Below are 10,765 nucleotides of genomic sequence, written 5' to 3'. Positions count from 1 at the left end.
TCTTTCCACACGGGCTCCCACATGCTGGAAGGGCAGGGATTGCGGGTTATTCATCCAAAGATGTAGTCCTGTGATCTTTCCACAACTCTGCTGCGCGTGGGAGTATTAACAACAAGGGCTGTTCACCCATTACCGGGCAGCTAAACACAAACGTTTTTATCACTTCGGCAAATCTCTTGACTGTCTTCGCTCTGTCTATCACTGTCATGTCCTCCAGCACACTCAAGAGCAATTAGTATTGTTCAATAAATGCCAACCCAGCCAGTGAACACGGCACCCAAGATTTTGTTTTAAAACGCACTCTCAGATACCTGCATAGCCTGGAATTCCAATCTCCGGAGTATGTTCGATTTGAACTGTTCCACGTTTGGTGCCTCAACTTCAACAACCAAGGTCATAAATTGTGAAATCTCTTCACGACGTAAATCGCACAATGCTATAGGAACGAATTAGTCAACAACGGAAGAAGAAAAGCTGTAATCTTTGTTGAAATTAAGGGCAATTAATTGCTATCAAAACTACATCGTGCCTTTCACATAATGGAAACTTCAAAGCTGTTCCTCTGGAGGGAGTTTAAACAAATTTTGATCCGAGTCACATTATGAATTATTGGGAACCTGACAAAGTGTTATATCAAACAAGTGACCAAAGAAATGGGTTTCCAGTTGTGTTTTAAAACAGAAAATGAAGCTTGCATCACGAACCTCGGACGACGGAATTTGCTGTGCTAGAGTTCATCATTTTCTGTGAGTCAGAAAAAATGCTTTCCCTGCCGGTGGCTCCATAGCTCAGAGGTCTTATCAACCATTGGTCGTGTATTCGTCTCTCGCTTGGGCTTGCTGAATTTGTGTACAACTGTTGCAACAAACATTCACAGAAGCATTTTCCGTGCTGCTTGGAATTATTTCTGAGGGAACATCGTGAAGTGATTTTCCCCACGGACCAGGCCTCATCTGCTTGACTTTCGAAATCCCCCTCTGTGTTTCTACTTCGAGGAACACAAGGACGACAAGCGTCTGATGCCAAGAATTATCTCGTTTAGCCGAAAGAACAACGTGATACAGTCGAAACAGTAAAGTAACGGTGAAATAGTGGTGAAGGAAAACATACAGAGAAGCGGTTGAATGCTTCCATTCCTTATGGAGGTGCGTGTAGTGGTGATTGGTCGCAGAGCAGTGCGGAGCGGATAGGTGGGAAGGAAGAGGCAGGAATCTGCTGGAATCCAAATGAAACAGGTAGGAGGCTGGAAGAACACGGCTAGCCAGGCTACCTCAACAGGTGGAGAATTCAACGATGAGCATTTCCCAATTATTCACGATTGTGCCAGTCCTAGAAGGACAGTCGCCTGCCTGTTTACCCCTTTGCTTATGCAAACAGAATCGGGTTTTAAAGCCCGAAGTGAAGAAAGAAGAGGCAAACAGTTCAATTCCTCATTTTCTGAATGTTGGCCTCTCCTAAGGCCTTTGTCATTCTCACAAGATGTGTCTGTATATTTCCCTCTTTGGTTGAAAATGCGGTTCAATTCTCCCGCAGCTCATGATCAAATTTAAGGGTATCTGACTTCAGTCTTATTCGCTTCCTCACTTGAGATTAAACCTTTGCAGGGAACGTCTCTTTAAGATGAACACTTCAGAAGTCAGGCTGCAGGCTACTGGAAGCTGGAAATGAGAATGGATGGATGTTTAATGGACTGGCATTGACATAATGCATTATTCTGTGCTGTAAAAGCTCGGTGTCACGAATAGTATTTTGGAAGAAACGTCTCATCGCAGGAAAAAAAACTCTGCTGTTAAGAGAAGATGCAAGTGCACCTGCCGTCCTAAATGTCAGCTAGTGGTTACAATTCAGCACTATCACCGCTGTGGTTTGGTTTCATTGCCTGGTCAGGGAATCAGGATTATTGTTCCTGATAAGGACAACAACAAAAGCGGAGCATCTTTGACAGGAAACGCATTTTACACGCTTCCGCATGTGCCTTGAAATATTGCTGCAGGGCTACAAGGTGGCTCACTGGTTCGCACTGCTGCCTCACAGAACCTGAGACATGGCATGAATCCAAATGGGTCGACTGTCAGTAAGGTGCCTTATTCAGGAACAAATGAAGAGTAATAGGGTAAGGAATTGTTCTGTGGGAGTTAATCCCTGGAGGATTGGTGTGAATGTGTTGCATCAAATGGCCAGTTTCTTATCTGACGGCATTCTATGATACCTTACTGTGTTGGTTTAGCACATGTTCAGAGAGGGGAGAAAAGTGAAGAAAAACAGTCATTTCCCAGTCAGTGGTTGATCCATTGTGTGACAACCAACCGATTGACCTGTGACTGAACTAGCTCCCATCTTCCCTATACTGGTAATGACAGTAATACACCATTCGAGCGGGTTTTCATGTGTTGCATCAGAACAGTATTCTTTCTCAAGATGGAATTCCCTGGGATATAAAAGAGATGATAAAAGACATGGATGCCGAAGACTGGAATCAAAAGAAGTTAGGAAGAATGGACAGCGTCTACTGAGGAACCATAAAGAATGGAAAGGAAGCCAACGAAGTACTGGGGCATACGCCATTAGAAAAGACAAGGCGGTGTTTCGTGGGATGGTGGAACAGATGAATAGATCATGTGGCGTGGAACCAGGTAAAACTGAGTTGCGTCCATATGGAAGTTTCCCTGATGATGTGAATTTGCTGAGAGTAAACAGGAGGGAAAATCCTTCATTCAGATGGATCTATAACTCGACTTTCGAACTTCAAAACCAGTGATGAATGATAAGGAAAAGTTCGGAGCACTTTTCTTTCATTCTGCACGAATTGAAATCGAAAATGATTATTTTTCAGGAAAAATGTGTCAGAAGCTGATTCTAAAGTATTTGTAAAAATGCGTGCAGAAACATAATGAGTGAATTTCACCAAGACATGGAGTCTGGTCGGCCGGGTCGGGTCAGCGTTACGTGCACAATTTCTAATTGGTTAACGTTAATTGGAAATATACCACATATCACCTCCAACTGAGTACCACTAAGTGTAGAAAGTGCTGGTTTTGAAGAAAGGTTTAGCAGCTTGTTCTACGTGAACTTCCATAAATTGTAAAAGAACTGAGCTGTTTCTGTTAGCTCAGCATTAAAGGGAAGTCGGTAAGCTCAGTCCGCTGCATAATTGGTTTATGATATAAAGTTATGCCAACAGTGTGGGATTAATTATCGCAATGTCTCAGCTTACCATCAGAATCCCGATCTCCCCACTCACCTAACCCTTTATACGATGGCGACAATCAAAGTGAAATTATCCTATAGTGACTGGGAACTGACCTGTCGATGGAATGCACCTTTTTTTTCATCTATTGCCTTGGACATTTGGCTGCAATCACAGAGAAGGGAGTGGGACCATTTGCTGCTCACCCATCTCCCCCAAAGTGTCCAGTGACAAGACTCGAAAAATGTTTGAATCCTATTATCTTTAAAGCAGTACTTCAAACATCTTTATCATTTCGGTTCCAGTTTTGCCGACAACATTGTCCAAGGAGATAAATCTCATAATTTTTGGATTGATTTAATGGCCTGTGCGAGGTTGCAACAAAATAAGTAACATGAACCAAATAAACGTCCTTTCCAGAATTTAACACAGCACAGGATCAGCGATATTAGAAACGTCAACATCTAATCTAATCAAACGTCAACATCTAATCTAATCAAACATCACCTCTATATCTCTATTGAGAGATGGATATTCACTCAGGGAGTATTTCTGCTGGTTGTAAGTAACTGAGGTATTTCCTAAGGACAGAACACTCCACAAAATCATTTTTTAAAAAACAAATGTCATTTCAATCAACTTCCTTTTGCAACTTTTAAATATATATGTGCACACGCATACATGCAAGTGCACACAAATTTGTATATACATGTATATATGTTCGTATATATATATATATATGAGTGTGTGTATGTGGCCAATATTAGGAATGGATTGCCGGACCTTTGAAATTTCGTTCTGTAGAATGTGAGAGGTAAGGGTCTTCAATAATGTCCCAGATATCCACATCTGCGGGAAGTGCACCCAACTCCTTCTCCTCGGCAACTGCGTTTGGGAACTGTAGCTTGATGTCAGATCATTTGGAGTCTGAGTGGAATTGAGCGAAGTTATAGGGAGGCAGTAATACTTCACGTACAAGAAATAGATAGATGGTATACAGTCGGGAAACGAAACGCTAACAGGCAGACAGTGCCGGCATCTGCTGTGGTCGTGCCCCTCAGTAACATGTATACCATATTTGTTATTTTTAGGTGGGATGACTTCCGAGGGGAAAGCCGTTGGGTGTAAGTGTTTGGCACAGAGTTTGCCCTTTTGCTCAGAAGGGTGGGGAAGAGAGGAGGAGAGCATTTGTTAATGGGACTCCATATCGATGGGAACAGATTGAGATTCTGTGGATATCGGGCAGACTCGTGATTGGTGTGTTGTCTCCCAGCTACCAGGGTTTGTGATATCTCACATCGTGTTTTCAGGATCCTTAAGGGAGAGGGTGGGCAACCCCAAGTCATTGTCCACATATGCACCAACATCAGTAATAAAAGTGATGTGAATGTATGGCAGAATTTCAGGGATCGAGGGTGACACCTTAAATCTAGAACAAACAGATTTGTTCTCTCTGATTTGTTGCCCATTCTACGTCGTAGTGAGGTGAAGTGTAGTGAGAGAGCATTTGAAAATGTTTTTGGAAGAATGGTGCGGGAGGGAGAGATTCCAATACCTGGATAGTTGGGGCTTATACTGGAGTCGATGAACCTTTACAAACAGGATGGTCTTCACCGGAACTAGAAGAGTACCAATACCCTGAGGGGATAATTTGCCAAAGCTCTTCATGAGAGTTTGAACGAATTCAGCCGCGGAGTGGGAAACTGAATTGTACCTCGAGTTTGCAGGTGGTTGTGAGTGGTTTTGTCATAAATAGCGTTTCAGGTTTACAAGAGTGTACTGGCAAGGATGAAGGTGGGTTGAAATGTGTTTGCTTCAACGCCAGAAGCATGTGGGATAAGGTAGGTGTCATGGGTTGTTACCTGGGACTTCGATGTTGTGGCCATTTCAGAGACATGAACGGAGGACTGAAGAGAATGGTTGTTCCTGGTACCTCAGTTTCGATTTTTCAGTCAGAACAGGAGGGTCGTTTCAGAGGGGGAGATGTGGCATTATTCGTCAAGGACAGTAATATGGTAGCAAAAAGGATATTGGTGAGGATGCGACTGAATCTGCTGAGGTGGAATGTACTGAGATTAGAATCAGGAATGTAGAGGTCACCACAAAAATGTTCTAGATTTATGGAAGAAAAGATTGCAAAGATGATTCTGGATAGGAACAAAAGTGACAGGGTAGTTGTTATGGGGAGCTTGAACTTTCCAAATATTGATTGGAAATGTTATCGGTTCAGCACCTTGGATCGGTCAGTTTTTGTCCAATGTGTGCAGGAGGGTTTCCTGATGCAGCATGTAGACAGGCCCACAAGGTGCAACGATACATTGGATTTGCTTATTGGTAATGAACTCAGCCAGCCGTTCTCTTTGGAGGTAAGTGAGCACTTTATTGATAGTGACCACAATTCGGTTCTGTTTATTTAGTGATGGATAGGCATAGGTATTTATTGCAGAGCATGTGGTATCGCGGGGAGAAAGGCCATTATGATGCGATTAGACAAGAGTTAAGATGCACCGCCTGTGGAAAGCAACTTCAAGGGTTGTGCACCCCTGAAATATGGAGTTGTTCAGGGAAAAGCTACTGCATGTCCTTGGTAAGTATGTATGCGTCATGCAGGAAATATGAGGTCGACACAGGGAGCAGGGTTTACTGAAGAAGTTGAATCTCTTGAGAAGAAGGAGAAGGAGGCGTATGTAAACATGAGATATGAAGGCTGAGGTAGCACGCTTGGGAATTAAAAGTAAACCAGGAAGGGCCTAAAGAGAGAGCTACTTCGAGCCAACAGGAGGCAGGAGAAGTCTTTATCTGGCAGGAACAATCCTGAAGCTTTCAATTGATAGTTCAAGAAGAAAAGAATGTCTAACATATGATTATGGCCTGTCAAGAACAGAAGTACGAAGTTGTCAGCAGAGTTCAAGGATAGCAGAGACGCTGAATGTATTTTTTTTCATAGCAGAAATGAAAAAGACAATGTTGTCGAAGAGAGTATTGCGATGCAGCCTATTAGAATAAACGAACTTGACATTCATAAAGAGGAGTTGTTAGCAATTCATGAAAGTCTAAAAATAGGTTTTTCCCCTGGACTTGATGGGATGTATCCGAGGATTCTCTGCGAATCGTGGGAGGAGATTGCAGAACTTTTGACTATAAGCTTTATTTCATCAGTGTTTATGTCATTAGTGCTAGAAGACCCGAGTTTAGCAAATATTGTCCTCTTCTTCACGAAGTGGAGTAGAGACAATGCTGGTAATTATAGAACAGTGATCCATAGCTTTCTTGCAGCTAACGTTTTGGAACAGATTATGAGAGATAGAATTTATGATCATCGAAAAGGAAGAAGTTGATTCGGGATAGTGTGTACGATTTTATGAATAGTAGGTTGTGCCTCACAAACCTTATTGAGGTCTTTGAGAAGGTGAGCAAACAGGTGGATGAGAGTAAAGTGGTTGATGTGGTGGATATGGTTTTCAGTAAGGCACTGTCGGCTGTTGCATGAAATACAGAGTCATGGGATGGAGGATGGTTTAGCAGTTTGGATCAGAAATTGGCTCGCTGAAAGAAGACAGAGTGTGGCAGTTCATAGGAAATGATAATCCTGGAGTTCAGTAACTGATGGTGTACTACAAGGTTCCTTTTTGTGTCCGCTGTTGTTTGTCATTTTTATAAATGACCTGGATTAGGGCATGGAATGATGGATTCATAAGTTTGCAGATGACATTAAGATCGACGATATAGTCAATAGTGGCAATATCTGCTGACGGTTACAGAGGGGCATGGATAATCTGTCTAGCTGACCTCAGATGTGGCAAATGGATTTTAATGTTGAAAAGTGTGAGATAATTTACTTCGGAAGGAGCAACAAGAATAAAGAGTTCCTGGCTAATTGTTATATTCTTGGAAGTGTAGATGTGCAGAGCGATCTCGGTGCCCATGTATTTAAAATTCGGAAAGTTACCACCCACGTTGACAGGTTTGTTTGCAAGGAGTACGGTGTGTTAGTTTTTCTTGGGAGAGTGATTCAGTTTCAGAGTGAAATTATCACTTTGCAGCTCCAGAAATTAACTGGGGTGGCCTCACTCATAGAGTTGCGTGCATTTCTGGTCACCACATTATACGATGGATGTGAAAGCATTGGAAAGGGTGCAAAGGACATTTTCTAGGATGTTGCCTTCTAGGGAGAGATGGTCTTACGAGGAAAGGTTGAGGGACTTGAGGCGGTTTTTGATTGCGACAAGAAGTTTGAGGGGTGAATTTAGAGAGACATAGAAGATGATCAGAGGTTGCCATAAGGTGGACAGTGAAGGCAATTTTCTTCAAATGGTAATTTTGGCACAAGGGCACATCGATGTAAATTGAGGGTGATAGTTACCGAGGTAGGTTCCTTTATCAATGAGTAGAAAGGGTGCTGAACAATACAACCAATCCATGGGCGGGAATACGATCCGGGCCACGGTGCTGAGACTATCGAATCCTCACAAGTAAATAACAAGACTAGGCGATAGATACTATCGTATTTGGTGAAAATAAAACACCCTTTATGAACATTTTCGTTGCAGATTATTTTCAACTTGTCTTCGTAGATTTACAAAGTGGGAAAAGGCCATTCCGCCTGTGTGCATCGCGGCTAATCAGAGAGCCATCCATTCCAGTCTCAGTTTCCAACTTTGGACCAAAGTCTCGTGTGTTCTCATGTTCCCAGGGCAAATGTCAATGACTTTATCCTGTGTTCTTAAATGGCACAATAATGGGGCAAATGTATGACACTTGCACAACGACTTGGAACTCTTTTGACGAACTCCTGCTCATTTTCACCCACAAAGGGAGACACACAGAAAGATACCCCCAAAGCGAAAGAGGTCTCCGTTGTGGTGAGCTGGAATTTGAAATGGACAAGAGGACAAATGCAAGTTCCAAACGTGGAAGCACAGAAGCGAAGTCCCGGCAGGACTTCACAGGGGAGCGTCAACCTGGGGCACGATTAAAGTCAGACATTCCCCTTCGAGCCAGGTAGGACGCGAACCTACAATTTTCTGATCCGAAGTCAGACGGGTTATCCATTACGCCACAGGCCCAAGAGACACGCTCAGGGCTGGCAGAATGTCGATATGTAATGCCATTGACTTTCACGGAATCAGAATTAAAAAGGTGAACAAGCAGCGAAGATAATCACCAACACTGCTTCACTTCGAAGTTTCCAATTTGTGAAGCAGTGCCTTTCACTGGCAAAGGAGAAACATTTGTCCTCAGCTGCCTGCTTCAGGGTCGCCTCCTTCTCTGCTGGAAGTTTCCATCGTTTTATTCGCAGTCCCGACGCGATTTCATGATCCACTCCAGTGAAAACGTGTCATGGTGTCGTCTAAGCAAGACCCTGCTGAAACTCAGCGGGAGACATCTGGTCATTTCGAGCTCAGGATGTGGAATTAGACGAGCTGCGTGACACCTTTTATTGGCGCCGCCACTTCACTGCAAATTAGCGGCTCAAAACGAGCCGTTGTTAGCATCAGCTTGATTTGTACCTTCCTGCAGTGCATTTACTGAACAACATCAGATAGATCCCATCCGGCCCAGCTGACTTATCTATTTTCACACTCTGCAGTATTTCTAATATCTCTTCCATGTGAACCTCAATCTCTTCTAGTCTAGATGCAAGTAGCTCTGTATCTTCCTCGCCAACATTTTCATTATCTATAGCGAACTCTGTCGAAAAATATTTATTTAGTGTTTCCTCTATCTCCACTGACTCCACACACGACTTCCCACTATTATCATTGATTGTCCCAAATTTAACTCTCGTCATTCTTTTAGTGCTGACATACCTATGGAAAGCCTTAGGGTTAACCCTGATCCTATCTGCCAACAACTTCTCATGTCTCCTCCTGGCTCTTCTCAGCTCTCTTTTTAGGTATTTCCTGATATCGTTGGAACCCTCGAGCGCTCGAACTGAGTTTTCACGTTTTCTCCTAACATAAGACTTCTTGTTCTTCTTGACCAGGGTTTCCACTAGCTTAGTAAAGCACGGCTCACGCGTTCTATATCTTCCTCCCTGCCTGACAGGTACATACTTATCTAGGACACACAGGAGCTTTTCCTTGAATAAGCTCCACATTTTTAATGTGCTCACCCCCTACAGTTTCCTACCCCACTCTACGCTTCCTAAATCTTACCTCATTGCATCGTGATTTCCCTTCCACCAGCTGAAACTCTTGCTCCGTGGAGTACACCTATCCCTTTCCATCACGAAAGTAAACCTGAGAGAATTGTGATCGCTGTCTCCACAGTGCTCACCTACTTCCAAATCTAAAACCTGGCCTGGCTCGTTACCCAGTACTAAATCGAAAGTGGCTTCTTCCCTTGAAGGCATGTCTACATACTGTGTCAGGAAGCCCTCCCGCACACAGTGGACAAAAACTGACCCATCTATAGTACTCGTACTGTAGTGATCTCAGTCAATTTTTGGATATTGTCTTGAGTGTTCCAGAGTTTTTCATTGTCCCACAGTCCAGATGAAGTTTGTATTCCTCGCGTACGGGAGCGAGAATTCTTTCAATGTCTCAGATCAGTTCCTGTGCCGAGAACATCAGAGTCAATGTCCCTTCCTCTACTCGGACTGACAATTTACACTTCTTCAATCTCCTATGATTCCATTTCCCAAAGGGTTTCTCAAGATTTGCAAAGCTGGAGCCTAAATTATATGGTTTGCTTCCTAAACATTTTTCCAACTGCCAACTGACAATATTTTCACAGTATCTCTTCACAATCCTCTGGCTTGCACCATGTCCAGGGATGAGAAGTCCCGTTTGGTGGAGAGAGTTCCTAGGCTGGTGAGTTTCACTTTGGAACAACGATGGTTAAGTGGCAATTTCCTGCGGTCGTTTGTAATGATGGGAGAGGGAGCGGTGGGGAATGAGCACTCTGACGAGCAGGAGGAAGTCTTGCCAATTACCAGACTCCGAGAACAGAGGACAAGGGATGAAAGGAATCTAATGAAAAGCAGCACTTCTGCTCAGGGCGTTCAATAACAACTGCAGAAACCCGATGTGTCGAGCAGTGTATCTGGAAAGAGAAACAGAGATAATGTTTTAAATGTGGAGCATTTCTGATGAGGAACTCGAGTTTCTCAAGTCTAATCAAATTACAGGCCTGGTTTGCAAAACAGGCTTTCTGAACTTTGAATTGTTCCAGCAGGAAAGCATTCATAACGTAGTCAGCAGGATTCGAGCCTACGTGGGGAAACCCCAATGAATTTCCAATCCATCGCCTTAACCACGCGGCCATGACTACAGACAGCATTGCGCCCTGAGCCTTGACCAAATCAGCCGTGATCTCATTGAAAGCTGCCGCTGACTTGAGTTCCATGTTTCCATCTCCATTCATACCTTTGCTGTCATTTGTAAGGTGCGAGACACCAATGTAAAAGAAGAAAAGCACAAAGTTAGGAAAAGACATTTGCAGCCAAATTGAGTCAAAATGATTCATTGAAAGGTAAATCACACTTGGAATTTGCTAGATCTCTTTGCGAACATGACCAGCAGAGGTAATCAAGGGAGCTATTGATCTGAGTATTCTTGGACATGAAACAAACAA

General features: G+C 43.3%; 1 non-coding gene across 1 annotated transcript; it reads right to left on the bottom strand.

Annotated features, from left to right (window-relative positions):
* Positions 1-10,380: 10,380 nt before the first annotated feature.
* trnas-gga (transfer RNA serine (anticodon GGA)) lies at positions 10,381-10,462 on the bottom strand. Its single transcript has one exon. It is a non-coding gene; the product is annotated as a tRNA-Ser (tRNA).
* Positions 10,463-10,765: the final 303 nt, after the last annotated feature.

Source organism: Chiloscyllium punctatum, chromosome 29, assembly GCF_047496795.1.
Source record: "Chiloscyllium punctatum isolate Juve2018m chromosome 29, sChiPun1.3, whole genome shotgun sequence".
Taxonomy (NCBI): domain Eukaryota; kingdom Metazoa; phylum Chordata; class Chondrichthyes; order Orectolobiformes; family Hemiscylliidae; genus Chiloscyllium; species Chiloscyllium punctatum.
This window is presented reverse-complemented; position numbering and strand designations above follow the sequence as displayed.